The following is a 24,779-nucleotide window of genomic DNA, read 5'->3' on the forward strand; positions in this document are numbered from 1 at the left end:
TTACTTCTTTTCCCGATTTTCTCCCCCATCCCACTGGGTGGGGAGGGGAGTGAGTGAGCGGCTGCATGGTGCTTAGTTGCTGGCTGGGGTTAAACCACGACATATACCTTATACACAGAAGTCTCAAACATCACAGGAGATTGTTTTGAAAGGAAAGAAGAGCACTGCTTCTTTTCTGAAGTGTCTTTGTTCACATAAGAATTATTTTAAGTGTCTGAGGTTTCTCTAAGACTATTTGCTTTCTTGACATTATCAGGGATGCTGAGAACAGCTTCAAGGTGGAGATGCATTTACCTTTAACAGAGAAAAAAACCCAAATAAAGCCAATAAAAGCACAATTAAAAAACCAGCTTTACTATTTTGAATATTTTAGTGAAACAAGGATTGTCAAAGGAACTATAGATAAAGGAAGACTTGGTTTGTCTTATTTAGTCTTTAATGATGTCCATCTGAACAGCTGTTATGTAAAAAAAAAAAAGTCGTTGACTAGACCTGCATAAAAGACAAAAAATGAAAGTAAAAAGAAACAGATATAAGTAATAAATTAAAAACAATAATAATGCTAACACAATATTCCAAGATATGCTTAATGTATGTATTGATATATATTTATTAATGATCTGGAAAAGACAGTTGGTGACATCTAGGTGAGAGAACTAGTCAGAAGATTTCACAAAGGTAAGAAGAGCCATATGACCAGCAAAATAAAATGCTGGTAAATATATATACAGTGAGGAAATTTCAAATATAAATATGAATATTTATTTTCACATTTTAAATTACCAGCATCATGCCTGTAGAAAGCTCAAGGAGAACCTGTGCTTGGTAAGAGCAAACAAATAAATTGTTGCTGTGCACAATCAATAGATATATTTCTAAAAAGAAACTAGTGACATATTAAATTGAGACTATATTTTGTCATTCTAAATATTAAAGTAAAATGAAAATAAGTAAGGAGAGTCCAACCTGTTTAGGAAAACTGTAACGATATTAGAGAGTAGGCCTACGTCATTCAGGAAAGAGATGACTTAAAGAAGCTTCAGTTATATACAAATAATAGTGAAAAAGAGAGGGTTATGAGGGGTTATGAGAAGGGGATGAGCCTACTTTATACTGGGTCATCCAAGAAAAAAATGACAAATACTTAACTACGAGTTAACAAATTAAAAATTGACAACAGGAAGTATCTCTTATAATACACAAAATGAAGTGTTGCAATTTAATGCAAAAAATTAGTCAGCCAAAAGCTTTGAAAGATTTTAAAAGAAGATATTTGGATTTTTAATAAGAACATCCACTGATAATTAGCTGACAGCTTTGAAAAATATTGCATATAGACATTCATTACTAAATTAATCAGAATTTAGCTGAAGTAAGGAAGGAATTTCCTCTACAGAGAGATCACTTGTATTTCTTCATTTTGGAGTTTTCTGTAACTTCCTGTAACTATCAAGTATTGTCTGCTGTCAGAAACAGGATTATATGGACCACTGATTTAATTCCATTGGTAAACTGCTGTTCTCCTCCCAACTAAGGCAGCATTTGTTTCTTTTGTGATAGCTTTTTACTTATGACTGAGTTTCTTTCTGCTTACAATATTTATAAGTATCTCACTTTCTTTATCATTAACAGTGACTGAACCTCTATGCAGGAGTCTTTCTGTTCCTGAAATTGTTCTCTGAATTCTGAAATTTACCTTCATATCCTGGAACAAGCATTTCCCACCCTCTAAACAATGTTAATGGGAAGATTCACCACTTCATAATAATATAAATAAGAAAAATTCCCTGTATTGTTTGTATGCATTTGAGAAACCATGTTAAACTTTATATATATTTGGCAAACACAGTATCTGACATTTAAAAACTTATTAATATTTGGACAAGAATCCTGGAAGACACTTGAAATTCAAGCAGCACATATGCCTGGATACCTGTAGGAAATTTTCACTGCGTACAAAGAAACTGCTTCTTCTGTGAAATGTGTGCAGTGTTTCAGGATTGAGGGAGTTACGCAGGATGTGCACTTCTAACTCGAGAAGCCTTTTAAAACGACACTGCATGTACATACAGTTCTTTAAAGATTCTTTACTGTATTATAGACTTAGCATGACCTTTCACATACATAATTTTAATACTGTGTGTCTAGTTTTCAGCTGTGTTGAGCTTTGAGGGTGAACACTGGACTGGTTATTTCACTTGTAAGTTTTCGTATTATCACAATGCTTTTTTACCCCAAAACATTGCAATGAAATTCACCCTTGAATTATTTGTTTCTAAGTATGGAAATACTAGCATTATATACATATGTATCTATATGTATATTTGTTTTTAAAATGTAATTTTTTAGCATTGGGTTTGGTGAATGTTTTTCTTGTGGAGATTAAAAATCAAAACCAGAAGGAAAAGAGTGAATCAAATATTAATCTGAAAAATCAGGGCAACATGCCCTGGAGGGTATGAGATTCAGGCCTTCAAGGGCAGCGCATCCCAATGGTAGGATGACTCAAGTGAGAAATTCCTGCCACTGGATGTGGCTGAATTCAAGATTGATATGAAGCAGGAGTAAATCCATAATTGCTCAGATACTAGAGTGGCAGAAACTCTATAAAAGTCCTAATTAGAGACATAGAAAGCTTGGTGTTTGATACACGTGTTGACTTAAGTCTGCAGCTAGCTCTGAACAATTCACTGGGAGTTGTGCTGGGGAGCCCTGCCGTTGTTGCAGGCTGCCCAGGGCTTCAGTCGTACTCAACATCAACATCGTAAAAGCAACTCCTCTCTTACCCTGCAAGTAAAACTCAGTGCGGAGGTAAAAGCTAATAACACTGTCAAAGAACTGGGCACGAAAACTTCTATCTGCTCCCCCAAATGCCTTTCTACCAACAAAGTTCACTCCTGGATTGAGCCGTCCCTTGCTGTCAGATCTGGCAAAGGAATGAGAAAATCTGAATTTGCGTTTAATGAAAGAGCATTGGAGATGATAAACTATGAAAGTAGGAATCCCCTTGAGGTTTTTGTATAACTCACCAAACAAGAGAAGGGTCACAAGAGAGTACAGTCAGTTCTTCTGGAAAGGGTTCAAGGAACAAATCAATTCTCTAGCAGTCTGGAATCCCCTACCAAAGTGAAATCCCTGAAATACATCTGTATAGGCCAGAAGTACATTATGGTCGATGGTGAGAAGACCTAAAAAATCAGGACAATTATTTCTGATTCTTGCTGGGAGGAGACCTTCCATCAAGCTTAATATTCTGTTAGTCTGTACAGTCTGATTAAGATAAAATAAAATGAAGGCTCTGTATGGGTCTATACTTAGCCACCTAACACCATTTCAGATAGCTCACTAAAAGGAACAGGTGCCAGGCAGGACAATAATTTGTGAATCTGTTGGTATCCAAAGATAGCTGGAAAGAAGATATAACCATTGCATGCTTCAGCATGGTCAGCAGCTTGTCCTTATGAAAGGAGGCATTAACAATTCTCAGCAGTAATATCTCTCTGATTATTAGTGTCTCTGCTAACTTTAGTCAGCCATGAAGAACATACTTAATGATGGTGAGATGGTGCATAATGATGTAGGTCTGAAATTTTTAATAGAAGTTCTCTGTGTGACAAATGATGTATTAACTTTAAGTTGGACTGGGTCTTTAATAACCTGCCCAGTGAAAGAATCTCAGGAGTCTTATGGGTAGGACCAATTTTACAGCCAACTTTCTCATAATATGAAAAGATGACTTAGTCTTTAGAGTTTCCTCTGTTTGGTCTTGCATCTGGTAAGGAAACTAGTTAATTTTGAGGCTGTTCAGCCTCCCAAATTTTGTGTGTATATCTTTTACTTGCCTAAATATACCAAGAGACCAGCGTAGTAATCGTCGCAGTGTCTGCACTGTAAATTGTACTTCACAGTATGTGCAGGTGAGAATAATATCAAAAAAAAACTTGTTTGCATAAGGAAACTTCCTTTCCTTACATGAAATATTAGGAGGATGCACTTAAACAGACAATGTGAACTTTACAAAACTGGTGCCTCTTAATATTCATGTGATAAAAGACATTTTTTAAGTATTGCATTTGTTAGGCTTGTTTTCAAGTTTGTTGATTCTGTTCTGAAAATTAGAATTCCATGTTTATTGACTGTGCTTTTTTGCTAATATATGCCAAGTTTATAGATAAAAAAGATTTTTCTAATTGGCAGCAAAGCATACTACTTCTGAGATGTGAAAATCAAGACTGGTGTTTTACTGACTCATGTATCATAATAATGGACCACCCCTTTGGCACCCTAAGCATATTAGAAATAGTTGTTTTGCCTCTAATTACACTGTTGTAGTCACACAGTACATAAGGAAGATGGAATAAGTGTTTTGATTATTGGCAATATAGAATCTGGATCACTTTCCCATTGTCTTGTTGGATCTGTGACAAAACTAAGAAATAAAATGTTTATTGTATGAAAATTGATGTGATATAGCTGACTAAAAGCAGAGAGCACAGTTGAAGTGATGCCCCGTGTTATGCAGCAGAATAGAGAAGAATTACACATTAAATGCAAGACCAAAATCTGAACCTAGAAAAGAAGTGTTAGTATTAGGCTGTTGCAAAAACTGAAAGTTTGAGTGTCTGTTCCACTTACTGGAAAGAATGCAGACATGCTTAAATTTACCTCTACAAGAGCAGAAGCCAAGCCTTCCCAATAATTATTTTTTAATGCTACTGCATAGAAAATATTAAGTCTGTTTTTAACTTATGCAATGTAAAAGCCAAGGTGATCTCAGTAAATGTAGGCACAATCTCACCATAGGCCATTGCCAAGCCTAATAAGAACCCTAAAGACGTCAGCCAGCATTATATGTCTATGATACACAAATTATAGGCACCAAACCCTTTCTCACTATAAAACAAATATGTTGTTTGTCTTGAGCAGATTTTAAGATGTCATAAATTTTTTTCATGCGTGTGTCTGTAAGGAAAATAGCCTAAATGCCAATGGATATAGTGTTGCATTCATCAGTGCTTTAGCCTAAAACAATAGCTGTAAAATGTGTTATTAGCTCCATTTCTCAAAACTATGTCTTATTTGTAAATACCATTATTTCAGAATACTAACATTGACAATTTTGTTAGTAGGCTCCAATTCTTACCTTATGTGGTTGGTTACCATAGCAGTTAGACAGCAGAAGCCAACAGATTAAAGGTATTCAGCTGCCCAATTTGGTGTTTTCCCTCTCTGAATTTTACTTAGCAGGTGCTGCACCGTTCTTGTGGGAGATGTCAAGGCAGGAAGAGTGGGGACAGTAGGCACAGGGGACATCTTACGTGTACTGGACAGGTTAAGCCACTTCTTGACTTTTGCCTGCTGTGAAAATACATTTCAAGCTCTCAAATATTATACTTCTGAGGGAATGGTGACTTTTGTTTGCAGCTGCCAGAAAAAAGTGCCCTTTGTTTGCAGCCTGTCAATAGAATGACCTTTCCCTCTTGCCAATTTATGCTCAAGAAATACACGTGATTGTTTTCCCTTTACTGCATGTTTCAAGAATCTTCCAAAGTTGTTTGATCAATGGTTCAGAATCTTTCAAACTGACATGAGAAAATACACATTTTTGCAGACTCATTTTAGTTGGACCTGAAGCAGCTGAAGCTAGAGATCAGCTAGAATTAATCTGTACTTAATGAAGGAAACTTGCTGAATTTCTATAACTGCTTGTCTATGACACATATCTAGAGTTACATAAGAAGTCTGCCATTTATGCAGTCTGCTTTGGCAATATTTATATTTGTATTCAAATCTTCTCCCTTGTGAAAATGAATAAATCAAAACCTTGTAATTGCTTATCAGACAATAACCTGCATTTTGGAATGCATATGGCTACCTCAAAGGCAAGAACAGGCTTCAAAAGCCACTTTCAGTTTTTTAGAGTTGGTCTAGCCAGCAATGCTTTCTTCCTGCTGTGTTCAAAGCAGATGCTGTCTTTGTATTTAATGAAACAATGCAGATGCACCATAATTTCATATAACTGCAATGAAAATTTAAAAAGTAAATTTAGATGCATTCTTGTCTGTGTGCCTATGTGGCAGGTATAGATGTACTCAAATGACTTTTGCCTGTACTCCAAGTTCTCTGGAAATCACATAGCCATGTTAGCGTGACGTTGTACCCAAGCTGCAAATCTCTGCTAAAAAGAAGCATATGTTATCCTGCGCACATGTTGCATGTTAACATTGTGATATTGCTTCTGATCTGCATCTGATCCACATGCAGCCTTCTGGGAGCAGTGTAGACCTCCTACTGATCTCTTTTGCTTCTCTGAAGGTAAATGAGATGCAAAATTGGCATCAGGTCCTCTTCTTAACTGCGCCATATTGACAGTACGTTTCACGTCAGCAGTATCAGCTTGCTACTGTTGCACTGGTTAGTGCCCGAGACTATCTACAGTGGAAGCTCAGGCATGTTATGCTCTTGCATGCAGGCAACCAGTTATGCCAGTTCTTTAAATCTTAAGGGCCTTTAAAACACAAGTCTTAGAATTGGCTGCCTACACTACCACACACGTTCTTTAGGAGACAGGAAACATGGGGTCAGGTTTTTAGGAGATTTTTCAGAAGACTGCTTGTTTCAGTGGGGCGACACCTCTCCACTAATGTGGCTGATTTCTGATGGATTTTAGCAAGTACCATGCTGGTTAGGCTCCCATGCAATGCACAGGATGGGTTACTTGCCTAATTTGCCAAGTCAGGAGCCATGTTTGCATTACAAGCATTCCATATTAATTGATCTGTACTTCCTTACTGATCTCAAATCTAAACATCTGTACTATGTAAATCTCATGAAAGCTAGGACACATGCAGAACTCATAAATGTCATTGACTCAGAGGGGATGGGTTATACATCAAAGTCAGAGCAGTGACAAACAGAGGCGAAGTCCCTCTGCCTAAGCCTCAAAGAATAAAGTTGAAGTGAATTTTAACCAAACAGTAGCACGCATGAGGAGCAAATGCAGGAACAGCTATAGCAGAGTAATTTGTTACACTGTGGTAAATTTGGATGGTGTCTCTGAGCCCTTAGTAGCCTGTGACCAGCAGCTGCATTCCTCTTGCCTTACGTGTGGTATCTCACAGAGGCACTGTGCTAACTGTGCCTCTCAGCTGTGTTTTGATGAGAGCCATACTGCCCTTCCACCCTCTGGCAGCTGCATCCAGACCTCTTCCATAAGCATCTTAAAATACCAGCTTACCCAGTAATATAGAGGTCATGGCAATGTTATTTACAGACAAGTATGTATTTTGCATATGCTAAGCTAACCTGTGCTTTCAGGCAATAACAGCTTTGATGCAGTAGCATCCTAAACTAACTCTCAGCTCTTCTTGACTGTGTCAATGGTCTTTCACTGCTGCTTCTGCCCAGTGTATTCTCAAACAACTGGTAGCCTTAGCTGCATAAACCCTTAGCTGAAATTGCTTCCGTACTGCAAGCACTTGATCATGTTGGTCCTCCATATTTGCCCTAGAACAGAAGGCAGCAAGCACTCCCACAGGCAGGGAAAGACCTTTCCTGGAAGGTGCAGGGACTACCCTTCAGCTTCTTGTTGTGGCCTCCCAGGTGAGACTGCTGCCTGAATTATGACTGTTTCTCCTTCACTGCATTTCAGTACAAAGTGCCAGTGATTTAAGGCCAACATTTGAGGGCGCAGCCCTCAAACAAACATGGCCTGTTGCATTAGGAGGTGATTCAAGAGGTTGCTCAACTGTTAGTTACTGGTTCCTGGGTGAGAACTGATAAAAGATAATGCAAGGATTTCTAGTTCCTGAAGTTGACTTTGGCTTAAACAGACTGGATTACTTGGGCAGCTACATGGAGAGGAACAGGAAGCAAAGAGGCAGTAAACATCATAAACCTAAACACCTCCTGGTTGCACTTCTCAAGATTACGGTCTTATCCCTCCCTTTCAGCATCCACATGTCAGGACGTGCATTCTTGTGGCAAGTATCGGTACATCTGCTTATTAAGGGCATTTGCATTCCTACTCAGAGTTACATGGCACCAGAGAGCTGTCATGTTTGTAGCAAGTGTCAGGCCTCGGAATGAGGCTTTGTGCCAAAATACGAGGGTATGGGGCATTCCGCAGATATTGGGTATGCCCTGTAAAATGCTCCGACCCACTCTCTCTACTAACTTAAAATCCTTTAGCATCTTCAGGGCTGTGACTTGAGCTAAGGCTCTGAGCAGCTTGCAAACTGGGAGGTGGAAGCAGCATTTAGGCTGCTAGCAGATGCCAGCAGATGGAGAAAAAGGATATGTCCATAGTGCAAAGAGGAGCATGGTCCACACTATAGTCATATCAGCACAGTGTCATCCCAAGCTCATTAGGCTTGCTGAGATGTAAAACTTATTAGTTCACACACATTGGCTTCCTTTCACAGCCAGACTGCTTCCTGAGGCTAAACTAGCATGCTGGCACATGTGCTGCACCATATTGTCTTACCAGCTCATTTGACAGAAGTTCAGATGGCTACGCACTCCTCTGCTTGAGCACTGTAGCTCTACTCTAGGTAGCTGGGAGGGTAAGTAGTGACTGAACTGTGGCTTTTGACACTAGTACTTGCATGATGCTGATAAGCATCTATGATCCCGCCCTTACTGTGTTTAAAAATCTGGCCCTAGATGTATGTAGTTTCCAGAGTTGATAGATAGCTGATAATAGCCTGATGACTGCAGGAATAGTCACTTTATTCGGTCGGTACAAGACCCATTTTTGAGGGCCACTGTTATAGCTTCTTTTACAAGATGTGAATCATTCTTTCCCAGCTCACATTGATGCTCTCAATAGAAAGGTCTAAGTGCATACATCTAGACAATGTGATCTTCCACTGACACCTCTCTTAATGGAAGACCCATATTACTGTTAGTCCTAGGACAATGGACATTTTTAGAACAATTTCTGGACCTTTACTTTCCTTTTTTTTTTATGTTTCTTTTTGACCTTGTTTGTGTTCAGTCTTAATTATGGTCAGGCTTCTTCATTTGTTAGACACCACCATTTAGAAACCCATATGACTTTAGCAACCAACTGCTTGATAACTTTCCTCTTAGGAACTAGCTAGAATACCTGCCTGTTGAGGAACAGCAGGTTCTGTTTCTACCATAGTATGTAGGCTAGGAGTGTGTTATCCTTTAAAGACCACTAGCCAAGTAAATAAAATACATAGAGTCAAAAAGCCACATACTGAGCCACTAGATGCTTTCCCATGTTTCCCAAATGCTCTCCTTCCAGTTCTCCTCTGGCACCTTGAATCCCTTCTACCCCAGCCAGATGAGTTGCACTCCTACTGCCTATTTCCCTCATTCTTCTCAAACCAGCTCCAATAGCTCCATGCCAAGATGCCATTTTACCACCCGTAAACTAAGCATCATTATTTCAAAATTTTACTTCTTAGTGCTACTGAAAATCTAGAGTTTTGGATCATGGCTAGGGTCAGGTACATGTAATCTTGTGTTTGGATCATAACAACAGTACTGGACCATGTAAATGCTTTTCATTTATTTTGTTACTTTTTGTTTTCCTCTTTTGTTCTCATTATTTGGTCTCTTTTATCTTTCCTCCTCTCATATAAAATTAAAAAAGAGATTGCTTCAGAACTTTTAGAAAACTTTGCAAAAAAACCCCCACCCTAAAAATCTTTCCATACTGTTAGTTTCACATCTGCAAAAGCAGATATGAAAAACTTCTTCCACCCACCTTTGGTCAATAAATATCGTTACTGCAAACAAGCATGAATTGTAGGAGCTGAAGAAATCAAGATGCGCTTTTGACAGGTTCGTTTGGCAGTGTAGGAGGATATTCTACAATTCTAAAAATATGTTCTATTTTCACAGACATTTTGAGATGTCTCTGTAAGTTCTCTTACAGAAGATGGCCCAGGGCCCATATGGTACAAGTCAATCTGACAGATGTTATATAATAATCTTCCTTGATTAAACTAGTACAAGACATTCTCTTCTCACCAACCAAATAACAAGCAAGAAAAACCCACCCATTCTGAAATTAGACACCACCAACTAGATAGACATGATAGAGCTAGAGACCTTGTTATAAAGAATATTGTGGTCACATTTGGGAAAACCTTGTCCCTCTGTGTCATGGGAGAAGTCCATTATCAGGTGATTATTAGTTCTAGAGCTTATGTCCATGTTATTAATTTGAAAGCCAGATTCGGGAATAGCAACATACACCAAAATAATTCTTTAAAAGGAAAGCAATAAGAAGAGAGGAAAGCATTACAGCACTGATAATAATTTAATTACTTTGCACAGAGAAACTGAAAACAACTCATTTACAGAGAAAGTTTGCATGACATTTTGTAGGAATAGAAAGGGTCTTCAAAGATTTTGTATCAGACATTGCAGGAACAGGAATCAGATATCTTTTGAGATAGGAATGTTCTATCACTTTTTTGACCATATCCATGCATATAAAGGGCACATTGGGATGTTTTCCCAAGGGAGTTTACTGAAGTGGCCTTAGGCATGCAGCATCATCTAGGAGCTCATTATGAATACCACAAAATAAAAAAAGTCCTTAAACTTTTCTTCAAGTTGCTGAAAACTGCATCCAAGTCTCCAAAATTGTTGATGAGAGGGAAAAAGATGTAATAAGACCATGCCTGTACTGTCAAAAACCATAATTTAGCTCTGAAACATCTGTGTTGATCACCTCAATTAAACATGCAAGAAAAAACCCCCAACTATAACTGTCTTTAACATGACTACGGCAGAAAAACTTATGCACATAGACATTTGATTTTCTTATACCAAATATGCTCATGGATGTTGCACTTTCTGGTTTTCCCTCATTTTTTGAGTTGCTAAAATTGCTTTAAACATTGAAATGTATTTTATGTGTGTTACATGTATTTTATATGTGGAGGGCTTCACCATATTGTGTTATGATTTGGACCTAATTTTGCAAGCCTGCTTTTTTGGTATTTTATTTATATTAGTAGTCATGTGGGGATGACTATAATTCATTACTCTCATGAATAAATCTTTACAGAATTGGATCTTTAGTCTAAATCTGGTAAAACTGAAATCAAAGGGCATTTTATACCATAATGCTTTTGCGGATCTACAACTTTGTTACATTTTAGGATTTCTTTCTCTTCTCCCTCTCAGAACAGTTAATTATCCTGTCTTGTTTAATTGCTCAAAACTGTATGTTTATGTTTACACAGCAACCTCAGAGACTGAATATAGGAAAAGAAAATCCTTTGGTCTAGTGATATAGTGCTATATCTCGTTCTGGGTTGTCAGTCAGCACTCTCAATTTCATGCTATTTATTCTGATGTAAAGGCATTTAAACATGTAGGAAGACTCCCATTCATTTTAATGGTTTTGGCATGATTGTCTGAGTCTCAGCTAAAGCAACAATCTTCTGTTCATCTTGTATGAAATTAGACTTCATCTTATTGTACCAAAACTCCTGGGAACTAATTACAAGTCTATTTTTATGGTAAAACAAGCATATTAAAAGTTTACAAATTGGGTGTATATTTACTTTCCTTAGCTCACATACTGTGCTCTGGAGTATTATTCCCATATGTAAACAACACTGCAAATATAAATTGCCGAAGTGGCTTCCCTGTTGTCGGAAACCGCTGTTCAGTGTGGTAGTTACTTCATCTTTTTTTCAAAACCAGATACTAAGCCCTCTGAACTAGTTCTCCTTCAAGTAAGTAGCAGAGTGGAATACTGTAGTAATTATTTTCTTAATTGATTTTTTTTTATTTGAAAGTAAGTGTCCATTCATAAAATGAATATATTGATGTTGATTGAGCAAAATATAAAAGCATGGGCCTAAATTTAAGCACTCAAGGGTGTGTGACACACATGTGTTTAATGCTAAGCATGTGTTTTAGTATTTTGATAAATGGAGTTCTAACACATCAGCTTTCCCTACCTCGTTGTGAATGGATGAGGATAAATTTGATTCTTTGTACTCACCGACTATGTTTTGAACCCTGAGGTATACTTTTGTCATTCTTTGAGAGGTGTGTTTTGTTTTTTTTTTTCTTTTCAAATGCAAGGGCTAGATATATTTTCATTTGTTAAAATAAAAAGAGGTACACATTTTATTTGGTAATACCAGGTGACTGGATTTAAAAGAAACACCAGACACTATAAGACTCATGCTAAAACTATGAATTTCCAGAAGGGGGGAAGGAAGTCACTGCTATGCTGCAGATAAGGGGACAGAGCAGTTGTGTGGATACTCCTTATCTGTGTGTGCAACCAGGGCAAGCACAACACACCAGTTGCACAAATGATAAAAGGCACAACTTCCCTGATGTCTTTGTACCTCTCTGGCAACACTCTAAGCCAGTAACTACTTTCGTCTCCTCTAGTGTTTGAGGCTACAAAGATAATAGACAGTATGCAAGAACCATCAGCAACCACCACCAGTAGAATATTAAGATTTAAGCACTCTAATACTCTATTATTAATCTCAAAAATCAACCTTGGCATTCTCCAGACTAATTCTGTTGTAAGAATGACTGTCTGTCCATTTTTGCTACTCTTATTTTAGCAGAAGTCTCAGCAGCTACAGGAGTAGTTTTTATCCAGGTGGGCATTTCAGAGCTGAGATGACTGAAAATGAAACATCTCACAAAGAAATGATTGAATTGATGTTAATGGGTGCATACGTGGTGATGGAATAGTCCGGTGTATATTGTAGGTACTATGACACCTATACATTGTTCTGAGCAAACTAGAAAACCTTATGTACTTTGGAACAAGTAGAATTATTAAAACATTAGAAGGATTAACCAACACGGTTGAGCAGGGCCTTCCCCTTGATATGGAGGGTGTGGTATTTAAATGTATTTAAACAGGCACTCCTTAAAAACAGTCCCAGTTGTACCTGTAGTGAACAAACAGGCTTGACTCACCATTTTTGTCAAACCTTAAAAAACTATGTCAATAGTAGCATAGATGTTGCACATGACTTTCTCAGGAGGAGAATCAATGCCAGACATCAATGTTAATTCCCTTAACTATTGTTTCCATAGACTTATAAAGATCACGTCAAGTCTGGTAAGAAAAATACATAAACAAAGTACCTGTATTTTCAAAAAGTTATTGGTAGAGGATGAGCCAGGTAGTGACCAATGGCTGAATCCAATGCAGCCTACGTAAGGTTTTCTGCTACAGGCTTAAGACAGTTGTGGAAAAGCCCATTATCCGAATGTCTGTGGCAGCTGTGTAGGCCCTGGGAGTGGTTCAGGAAGGGCCTCTGGTTTCCAGCCTGGGAAAGCAATCTGCTCCACTGTGCTCCATGGATAGTACTAGGGCTGGCCGTTACTGTGCTTCCTCCATGGCGGAGCTACACACAGAAGGAGTCTGCCTCTACAAGAAAGCAGTTCTCAGAATAAAATGCACACAATGTATTCTCTGTCCTTTTTCACTATTGTTGTTTCCAGTTCTTTATCTGGCAACATATATTTCAGGTTTTAATGCCTTTGGTTTAGAGCTCTCTTCCTTTCTGAGGAAGGGATGTGCTGTCATGTATGTTTGAAAAGGCCCTAGAGTATTGGGGCCTCCTTTATTTGGCCTCTGGTTTGGACCCTAATATATGTCTGTGTAAATAAATGAACTGAACAATAATAAATATATACAAATAAAATCATATAGACATAAATGTATTAGTATTACGTGTTATTCATAACATTAATAACACTACAAATAAGATAAACCAGTAAAATCTAACTGTTAATGTAATATTTAAAAGTTATTACTATAAATAGAGTGTACTATGTACGTGTTAGTGAAGAAATTTATGTTAATGCACAGAAAACTATAGAAAGAGAACTAGTGGAGCTGTACAGTGATCAGAATATAACTTCTGAGAGCTATGATTAGGAGACAAACCTCGATGGATGTGTCGCTCTATCCAGAAATCCACAGGACTCTTTAAAAAATGCATTTCAATGCCATCTTGGGGGATATAATATCAAACAATCAAATAAATGCTTATTCTTTTTGTTCATTAGTATGAACAATGAATTCCTAAAATGTAAGAGTATGTTCAAGAATAATTATCTTCCCCATAGCAGAGATGACTCGCAGTGGAAGTATATAGGTAACTTCAAGCATCCCCTTGCATATTTAGCAAAAATTGTGACTAGGCACTTCTGGAAGCTGCCAAGTGTAGCCCAAGCTATACTACACATCAGTTCACTGCTTTGCTCCTGAGTAACTTTATTTCATGCCATTTCCAAGCTCATTGTCTACCTCCCTCTACAGTTTCAGTTGCAGAGTTTGTTTCCAATTCTGCTCATAAAAATGTTATTGCTTACTACTGTTGACACCACGTACAGCGCTGCCAGTGCAGGAGATCGGTCATGCTCCAGGTGCTGCTGACTGGCAATTGTGAGTGAAGGACCCTCTACAGACTTTGTACAGATGCCTAAACGGACTTGCATTTTCAGAATAGAAAACCTCACTGTATACAAACCATTTTCAGTGTCTAATTACGTGGCCAGTCTGGGGAAAAGAAGCAGTATACTCAGCATAATTTATCAAGAACAATAACTTCCTTTCTGAATTATAGCTGCTTATGACCTCTTATTTTAAAGTTGGATATCTTCAAATATTAGTATGCTTTAAGATTTCAGGCTGAAAGCATGTGTGAAGATTTCAGGAGGTAAAAAACAAATAAATACTTGGGTTACAGTGGAAGCAGTTGTTTAGAGTGCTGCATTGCCTGAACATACTGCAAACAACAGGGAATGGCTTACAGCATCTCCTGCTGAAGGGGGACATGCTGCTATCCCCAAAGGAAGGAATGCACAGATGAGTTGCAGTGATCTGCCTAGAACATTTGGAGCAGAGTGAAGTGTGAAACTAAGACCTGCCAATGCTGCCCCTATCTATAGCACAGCCATACACTTGCCACTAGAGAGTCAGTGGCTAGCATGCAATGAGATGTGCACCAAGGACTGAACTGATCATTTGGGGTCTTAGGTCATAAAAGTACCAAGATGTACAATTTTAAGACCAAGACATCCAAAAGGCAAGAGCCCCTTTAAATATAAAGGTGGGACTAGGCAGCTGAAAATCAAGGAAAATTTGGAAACAATGGAAAATCACCCATGTATCACATATCCCATGTATCATAACAGATAATTTTTAATGATGAAAAGAATGGAAATCTTCTGATAGTTTTAGAGGTTTGTAAATTTTTAACATGCATTTGTCTAACATTTGACATTTTTTATAAAGAGAGCTCTTCTGGCAGTATATAAAATACAATTAGAAGGCCGAATTGTGTGTTGATGCTGTTGTGATGAGGTCTGTTTCACCTTGATATCTGTGGATGCAGAAGTGGGACAAGGTCATTGTTTTATGAACTACTACAGGTGCTTTATGGGGAGGGAAAAAAATAAAAAAAGCTGCTTTTGCTTCATTTTTCTTACAGATATCAAGCTTATGCATTCTTAGTCTGGGGCTAATGGAGGCAAACTGAGGAGGAACCAGTTTTGGTTTGGCAAAGGGATAAATCTTACGATTACATTTCTTATGCAGAGATTGATGTGGAAAAATTGCAGAGTAAAATGATAAATGCTAAACAGATCTCATTCTTCTTTCACTCAGGTCTTCCTTAAAGAAATTTCTTCCAGGGCTCTGCAAGAAATACTTGGTTTGCTATGATGATTAATTTTTTAAAGTAAAATCTGCAGAGGTTTACTGTGATTAAGGTGTGAAAGTTTTTGAAACAAAAATATTGTTAATTTTTAAATAGAAGCTCTGCCTTAACTGTTCTCATTCATAGTTACCTCAGATTTTCATAAACCATGCCTGAGACTGTCCCTAACATGTTTTTCTTCCTAATGTCTGGGAGCATTGCCTCAGACTACCTCACTGTGGCACTGACTAGGATAGCAGTGACGTGTTATTTTCCTTATGAGGTTCTGAGACAGAGCTTGGTCCTAATTTAGTGTCAGACTGCACATTTTCTCTTGTGAGGCCTAAATCTAATTGGATTGCATGCACTTCCATCCATGGAACTGATTATAATTTAATTTCTTGAAACAAAACCAGAAATTTAAACAGTCTGAGCAGAGGAAAGATGATTAGTTCATCACCACGGCAGGTGTGGATTCCTCTCTGGCTGAGACCATAGGAGAAGTAACCTTCAGTGGAGAGATGCCTGAGCAAGAACATTTCTCCAGTAACACCCAACTATTAGGATGTACCAGTCTCAGACTGGTTTATCCATGCGGTTCCATGGCCAAGCTAACAAGCTTAACCAAGCTAAGGAGCACGTCAACATACTGGAGCAATCCCACAGAGGCCTGCTGGTATGATAAGGGGGCTGGAGCACATGGTGTACAAAGGAGAGGCTGAGAGAACTGGACTTGTTCAGCCTTAAGAAGAGAAGGCTCAGGGGAGACATTTCTGCTGTCCAAAACCAGAAGCTGAGTCTTCTTAGAGGTACACAGCAGAAGAACAAGAAACAATGGACCCAAGTCAGAACAAGGGAAAATCTGACTCAATTAAAGGAAGAAAATGAACTACAAACTTCTGCAAGGAAAGAGTTTCTGTCAGTATGGTCATAGCATATGTACAGAGATACATTCAAATAAAATACAAAAAGCATTTAAGTAATTTCAGAAATGTTTTAAAGGTTGGGGGGATGGCAGCACGTGGTACCTATGCATAACATTTTAGCTTGTCTAGCATTTTAGAGAGGTTTCTGGTCACAAATATCTCTCTCATTCTGTAAGCCATATTCATTTGGAGCCAACCAAGCCCCGGAACTACCAAAACTCTCCTTTAGAGATTAATTTCTGCTACCTAGTTACTTACACTTTTATGAGGGAGGAGCACATTCCATATTTTCAAAACCCCAAAATATCTGAAAATCCATTTGCAGAAGACTTATTGTTTCTGCTTAACAACCTCTGTATGCAATTTCTGTTTGAAACACCATTTAAACTCTACTTTGTCTACCCTATATGCTCCAAGCTCAGGTACTACTTTTTAAAAAGAGTGATTCAAACGTGGCATTAGCATTAAAATATTCAGTTACAGGGTTAGACCTTTGTTTTTCCCAAACTAGTTCCAGCATTCTCTGAAATATGATGGTTTTCTGAGAATGAAATACTGCTACCTTGTGATCAAGGGTATTCAAAAGGATCGCAGGAATGTGTTTTACTGGAAGGAAAAATGAGCGATGAAGAGACCCTTTTCCACATTTTCTCCCACAGGAAAATATTGTGACTGTTTCTAGTAATGGGAAAAGTACTTTGATGTTTTTTATTGTCCCCTCATTATGCTATCTTAATTTCTATTCCTTTTCCTCAAATCTAATGCTTATTGTGCCATCCCCCTATCTTTCTGCTACCATTCTCTCTCATTCACCTACAGTCAAATGTTCTTTGAATCAATCAATAGGATTTTAAAACTGTTGTGAATTCAGGCTCAACTCGATTTTGAGTCCCTTTTACACAGTTCCTATCACAAAAGGAAAAATGAAAACTCTTATTTTATCAGGAGTTCAAGCCTTTCCTACTACTAAGGATTACTCAAGTGGTGTGGAGCTGATACAGATGCCTTCCGGATCATGTTTTCACAACAAACCCATCTTTTCAGACACATCTGATCTGGTAGGGATTGGACCAGAATACCTGCACTCTAACAAATGGCAGCTGATGTCGAAATTAAGTACACTTCAGAGTAATGCAGAAACTACTCTCCAAACTGATAGTGGTAGAGCAAGCAAGCAAAAAAAATTGCTTTAAAAGAGAGTCCTAACTAGGAATTCTCTGCCCCTTCAGCCTTGATCAACCAAAGTTGCTGTTGCAATCCGGAAAAATGATGAAACCAGAATTGCAAAGCTATTTAGGCATGCAGATGAGGGAGGTTTACAAAAGTGTCTGAGTGATTATGTAAACTTGCAGATTTCCCTGGTGCCTCTCTGCATCCAGAAGATCCTAAATAGCTTTGCTAATCTGAGTCTAAGGAACCAGTTTGCCTATTAAGCAATAGCAATAAGCAGGTGACTGTGCGATTAAAATTTCATTACTGCTTAATTTATTTCTCATTAAGTTTAAATTTTCATTCAACTTTAATGTGAGATACCTACTCTAGGCAGAATATATGTGAGCAAGTACTGTTATAAAGCATGTATTCTGGATTGCTTCATATATAGACATCAGGTGACAGCAATAAGAAGAGGTAGTAGTACTACAGGATAGTGTATGAAAGACACAGGAACTGACTGCCTTAGCAAATGATGCTAATTTTTTTTCTCATTAGGCAGCAGATGTTTTCAAAATTAACTCAGCAGAAACCAAGTAGTATCTTTATCCCATTTAAAAATTGCCTGTGCACTTATCCAGCATGTTTCAATTCATATTCTTAACCTAATAACTCTTCACAGTTACTACTATCCTCATTTAATCTTTGGACCAACTGCTCTGCTACCTCACCTGTTATATGAATGCAGAACATTTTCTCCAAGCTGGTAGTCTGAAATATAGAATTAGAAAAAGAATGTGCATGTTATTCTATTTAAAAAAAAAACATAAAAAAAAAAAATTGCTGTCAGTTGGACAGCTCTGAACTACAAATCTGAAGCATAAATAAAATTCAAACACCCCCATCTCCTCTTTATTTCAAAATCTCACACATACACATCATCTTGACCTTACTAACTTTATGAAATAATCAGTGGTGAGCTAGGCTTATAGTGTGGGGGTTCTATAGTGTGAAATTAATGAGCTGGATGGGATCCCTTATATTTGGGAGGCAGAAGGAAGTTCTGTGGGGAGGTGTGAAGTCTACTCATGTCAGTGGAAATGTGTTGTGTGGGCACTGAGGTGCCTTTAAGTGGAGTTCCGTAATCTGACATCTTCTTGCTTTCAAGAGTTTTCTCTGCATGGATGTCATACTTACTCAGCCTTAACTGATTCAAACAAAGTTCTTCTCTATGAGAATATGCACAGTGAGTAGGGACATACTCAAAGTAAGGCTGGTGAAACCAGTCACAGGTTCTGACGCCACAAGAAGCTAAATTCAGCACTGATGTGAGCAAGCTCACAACGTACCACCCTTAACCTAGTCTGAATTTGGAGCAGAAATTCCATTAGTCACCATTTGGACACAATATAGTCCCTGCTACCTGGCAGTGTAGCATAAGTGGGACTAGAAGTGTTCAAAATCCTTTATCATCATCTGAAAGCATGCAAGCCTTATCAACTAAGGTTGGGGCTTTTGGGTTTTGGTTTGTTGGGGGTATTTTGTGGGTTTTTTTTGTTTTTTGTTTTTTTTTTTTAACTTTATAGTCTGTTTTCTTACAATCTTGAACATCAACCTTACTTTGGCATAACATCCACAACACTTCAGAATAAGTGTGGGTCAGCAGCATGACTGCGTAGGTCTGTTGAGAAGTATATTTGTGCTTTCTGGATGGAAGTTCACGTAGAATTTTTTAGTTTTACTTCTTTTTTAAATTGCTGGACTTTGATGCAGACTTTATTTCAGGTGATTTATGAATGCGACACAAAGAAAAGACCAGCACAAAACCTCCTAATGAGCACCACTATAGTCAGTGCATTCCCCAGCTATCATCTCTCAACTTTCACCTTCTCTTTAACCCCCAAAAGGGAATATAATAACAAAATATGTGTTTTGAAAATAAAATACTACTGGGTACATATCAAATTAATTTTGTCTTGTTAAACTTTTCATGAGAACTGAAGGAGAATGTTTGTGCTTTTGTGCATTTCAGCTCAGTGTCTGCAGATAAGTATTGAATAGGCAGGTGCTGCAGGAATGTTTTGTACAGATGTCTGCAGCATCAGTAACCCTCCCTGACAAGGAATTTAGTAACTTTTAACACTGGGTTACAATTATACTTTGATAAAGCCTTACATTTAATTCTACCTCTCTTTCCAGTGAGCACATACCTCAGGTAATCTCACTTTCTTATACCAGCCTGTTAGTTGATTATACTGTCAACTAAAGCTTTGGTTGAGGCAGCATAATGATTTCCCTTTTCATTCAGTTATTTTCAAACTCAGAAAAAATCAACTTTTGGCTGGAGTATTCCTTGCTTGGTTTCTACCCAAAAAGAATTTTTAAAATGTTTGATCAGAAATTCATTTCAGAGTGTGAGTGTGGGAAAATAGACAGACATTTCTCATTATAAAAAAGGCACCGGTGTTATTTTGAACATCTGTACAACTGTAATGGAGAGATGTTAAAAGCTGAAATTGAGTGAAAAATTGTTTTGATTTGCTTGAGTTATAGGCTTTTGAAAACAGAACTCTGCACTTGGTCAAAGCAATTTTTTTTTTTAACTAACATAGCTTGCTGTGATGCTTTTATGGCTAATATGCTAAAAAGCCAGGGGCTGAGGGAGCATTTCTGTGCATTTTCAGCTGGAGCTGACAAAAATACCTCTGCAAAATGGAAAACGGCTTTCAACAAAAATGATTTGCCCTTCGCTGAAAAAGTTCATTGAAATAAAACAAATCCAAGTGCAATAATTTTGAATATTGAAAAAAAAAAAAAAAGAGATGCTTTGGTTTTTTGGGGGTTGGGTTTTTTTGTTGGTTTGTTTTTTTGTTTGGGGTGGGGTTTTTTTTGGCAAACATCTGAACTACTACTAAGAGAAAAAAAAATCACCATCAAAATGGAATGGGACTTCTGTACTACTTGTAATATTCCAGGAGTCCAAGAAGCAGTACTGTTACCTACAATCAATTCTTTCTGTTTAGCAAAGGTGTACACAGCTAGATCTTCCAGTAGTGCTGGCTACTATTTAGGAACATGGGATTAGTGATACTGGAGCAGATCTGAGGTGTATTGCACACAAACTTCCATCTGTCAGATGAAGTACAAAACCCACCAGAATAGGCAATTATGAAGCATCCCAGTGAAATTATAATTAGGTAACTACACGTTATGCCCAAGGTCATGCTTTTAAAGTTAGATGTAGATTGTATCACCCTTACTTCTACTGAATTTATTGAGGTGTCTGCCTTACAAAAAAGCACACAGGGAAAAATTTGGTACAACATTTATCTTGGCATAAGTAAATTAGTTTTATTCAAAAGAAGATAGAGTTGATTTGGAGAACAGAGCAAAAGACATGAAAATTTTGATCAGGATATATGAACTGGATAACAGATTGTTTTGATACCTGGCATTTTAATGAGTCATCTGCAAAGTAAACTTGTGCTAATAATACAAAAACATAATGTTGCAATCAGTGCTGACTTCAGTTGCTGTAACTTGAAGTGACTAATTTGCATAGCCAAGAAGGTTTAGGCATTGCTAGCAGTTTGCAAAATGGTTAAGATGTATATAGGACATAAATATGAGAAGCAGATAGGAGAACATAGTAAAAGCATAGTTAGGAGAAATAGTCATTGTTGGAGGAGTTAACTTTCTGTAGCATGATATGTATTGATATTAGGCTGCACTCTTAAATAAAATTCAGGAACAAGGTTTTGCACATGGAAGGATATAACAAAATGCTGACAGATTGCTATGGAGGGTTTGATGGGAGATAACTGTTGATATTTGCAATAAAAGAACATTAAACTTACCAACAGCTCTCTGAAGTAAACCTGAGAACTTGTAATTATTTGAAAAATATTCAGAGACTAATTAACAGAAAATAAAAAATACTGACTCCCATCAATTTCAGTCTAAGATGATGCTCAATCATAGAATCATAGAATAGTTTGGGTTGGAAGGGACCATTAGAGCTTATCTAGTCCAACCCCCCTGCAATGAGCAGGGACATCTTCAACTAGATCAGGTTGCTCAGAGCCCCGTCCAGCCTGACCTTGAAAAGCTTTAAAATTCTGTTTTGTTTTGTTTTTTTTCCTTAGCTTCTGGCCTCTGTAAAATTATTGAGAGTAACTCCTTTTGCTGCATTTTGTGCAAAAAAAATTCTATGGCTGGGATGGACCTGATTATAGGATGATGTTAGTATATCTTCTATATAGTTTTCCATTCCATTTTGAACACATCTTAACATTTGTTTCATTTTAAATGCATGAAGATTTCCATTGATTAATAATGTATTGTCGAAAATACACTGAAGCAAAAGCAGTCTTATGATAACTTTGATAAGTTTCTGGTTTTTTACAGATGTAACCATTTACTGTGACGAAAAACAGTTAAGTTTTAGTCTTTTCTTACTCTCTCAGTATTTCTTTCCACAATAATGTATTCACGTCTTGAAACAATTATTTCTCTTCTTTGCAGACCCAAGCAGGTTACATAGTGTCACTGCTATTTATTTCTTGTTTACTTTTAAATATAAATGACTGTCTAATAATAATGGAGTTATTTTGCCTCTCTGAGTCATGGTATCTCTTACTTCGGTAAAGGAATTTTTGTGTGACAGATGGTGGGATTACTTCCTTCATTTAAATCAAAATAAACTATTAATAATTTGTCTGAAAGACCTTTGCTTCTTCCACCTATATTTTTAGATACACCTACTTAATGTTCAGCTCTGTAACTCTCACACAAGAACACCTTCTAACTCTCATCTACAACTGCAGGAAGAAAACTAAGCTATTGGCTTCTCTCCACAGGGCCTTTAATTGCTTAGCTGCTCAGTGCATGAGAGCTTTATTACTTTATTTAAAACACAACACACCTGGAAGTAGAAGAATAACTGGGAAGGGGGTCAGAAACTTTCAAAATTATACCAGAGCGCTTTGGTAGAAAAAGTTAGGGCTGGCCAAAAAAAACCACAAAAGAGAAGAAAATCAAGTCATGAATTGTTTGTTTATAGAGGTTTCCATGAACTAAATATTCCATGTGAGGATAAAATATAATGGCTTCACTTATATATTAGGTCATCTCAGGACAATCTGTAAAGTATTGCATTCTTATTTCAACATCTTAGGCTGCTTATTCCAGTTTCTTAATGTTCATGATTACACCAAAAGAAAGCATCAACTTTATATAGGCATCTTTGAGAATGACTTTTTCATGTCTATTGTAATCAAATTAGTCTTAAAATGTACATATTATTCCTCACCATACATCCTTAAGAAAATCAAAAGGCTGTAGATTAACCAGTTTCACAGCATGCAGATACAATAAACGGCTACGATTTTTCAGGCTTCATGTTTCAGGTGGCAGTACTATCTGACCATAAAATGCCTTTATATCAGAGTATTGTTCTTTTAATTATCCAATATAGTATATAAACTCCTACAAGATTAATCTTCCCAATCACATACAAAATGTGCCCATCATTTAAAGAACTATGGCTGTAGGGTCACTAACACCATTGGATTTACAGGTATGAAATGAAATCAGGTCCCAAATCACAACTGGGTGTGAGTATTCATTGGAATTCCAAAATTCCCCTCATCTACTTTAGAAATGCACAGCTGCTTTATGAATTTTTAATTTGCTCCTTTTTATTTCAGGCTTTATTACTCTTCTAACATTAGCCAAAATACTATACAAACAGGAACAGATTACTGCAATATATTCAGCTTATCTTTAATTGGTTCATTCTGGAAATGAGCGATTCTCCAAATAAACCTGCATCATTACAAACATGACGAAGTTCATGTTTATTGCACTGACATAAAGGAAAGGAAACTACAAACTTCCCCAAACCACAAAAAAAAAGAAAAAAGCAACACCCAAACCCTTATAGGAGGAGTTTATCAGTTACCTCACTCCCTGCAAATGCAGTGCCCCAAAGCCAACAGAGACCAGAGAATTGCTCTGGCAGCAAGTCCCACAACACTTTCTAGACTTTACTAGGTTTGTCAGTTTTTAAGAACAAACCATAGAAATTGATCTCTCCCTTGAAATGGCATATGAAAGGTCTTTGATCTCAAATGAATTTTGCTCTTCTTGGGAGGGATGTATATTATTATATTGTTGTTGAGAAAACTATTCCCATGTTGTTTCCCTATTTGAATCCAGAGCAGGAGCTGATTTAATAATCATGAGTTTAGTTACATGTCATGGATAATAATAACTGCATTAGATCCTAGGCCAATATATTAGACACTCTGTGTGTAAAATAAAGATATGAACAATAAATAAGGAGGTAAGTTTGCAATAAAGTCAAGGGGGAGTCATGGAGGATAACAGGAAATTACAAAAGTTTCCAAATTCATTGTTATTCTAAATTCATGTACTGGCTGGCACAAGTGGAATTCCCTTTTGTGAGTATACAACCCCAGGAGTTGAAAGTAGGCATGGTGTACCAGCTGTTCTCCACCCTTCTTGTTCATCCAGCTCTACACATGGTTGGTTGAAACCATAATTAAAACAGGGTTTAACATAAACCTGCTAGTCCCATCAAAATTGGGGATTAGCTAATCTGCATTAGCTAACTGGTGACATGGTTACTCCTGCTTCTCCTATCTGGTGATGTCTAACCATAAGGTCTGAAACATGATTTAGAAGTTATATGTAGTATAACACTACTTACATTCTTCAAAGATTTTTCCAAGGCATCAGCAGCTTTATATAAAAGCCTTTCTGATTTCTGATAAGAGGACACCTAAATCCCATTTGTTTCTCTTACTATCTTCCTATGGCTGGCTTGAGCTGCCACTTACTCTTTTAAGATGGATCTGACACTGCTGAACAGAGGTTTTGCAATGAGTTTACAAATTATGATTAATTGATTGTGCTTTCCAGTCAAATGTGCCAAGGATTTGTGTTTGGATGTATATACACAACACACACAAATGAGTAATTATTTCATTGAGTA

Source organism: Harpia harpyja, chromosome 4, assembly GCF_026419915.1.
Source record: "Harpia harpyja isolate bHarHar1 chromosome 4, bHarHar1 primary haplotype, whole genome shotgun sequence".
In the NCBI taxonomy this organism is placed as follows: Eukaryota; Metazoa; Chordata; class Aves; order Accipitriformes; family Accipitridae; genus Harpia; species Harpia harpyja.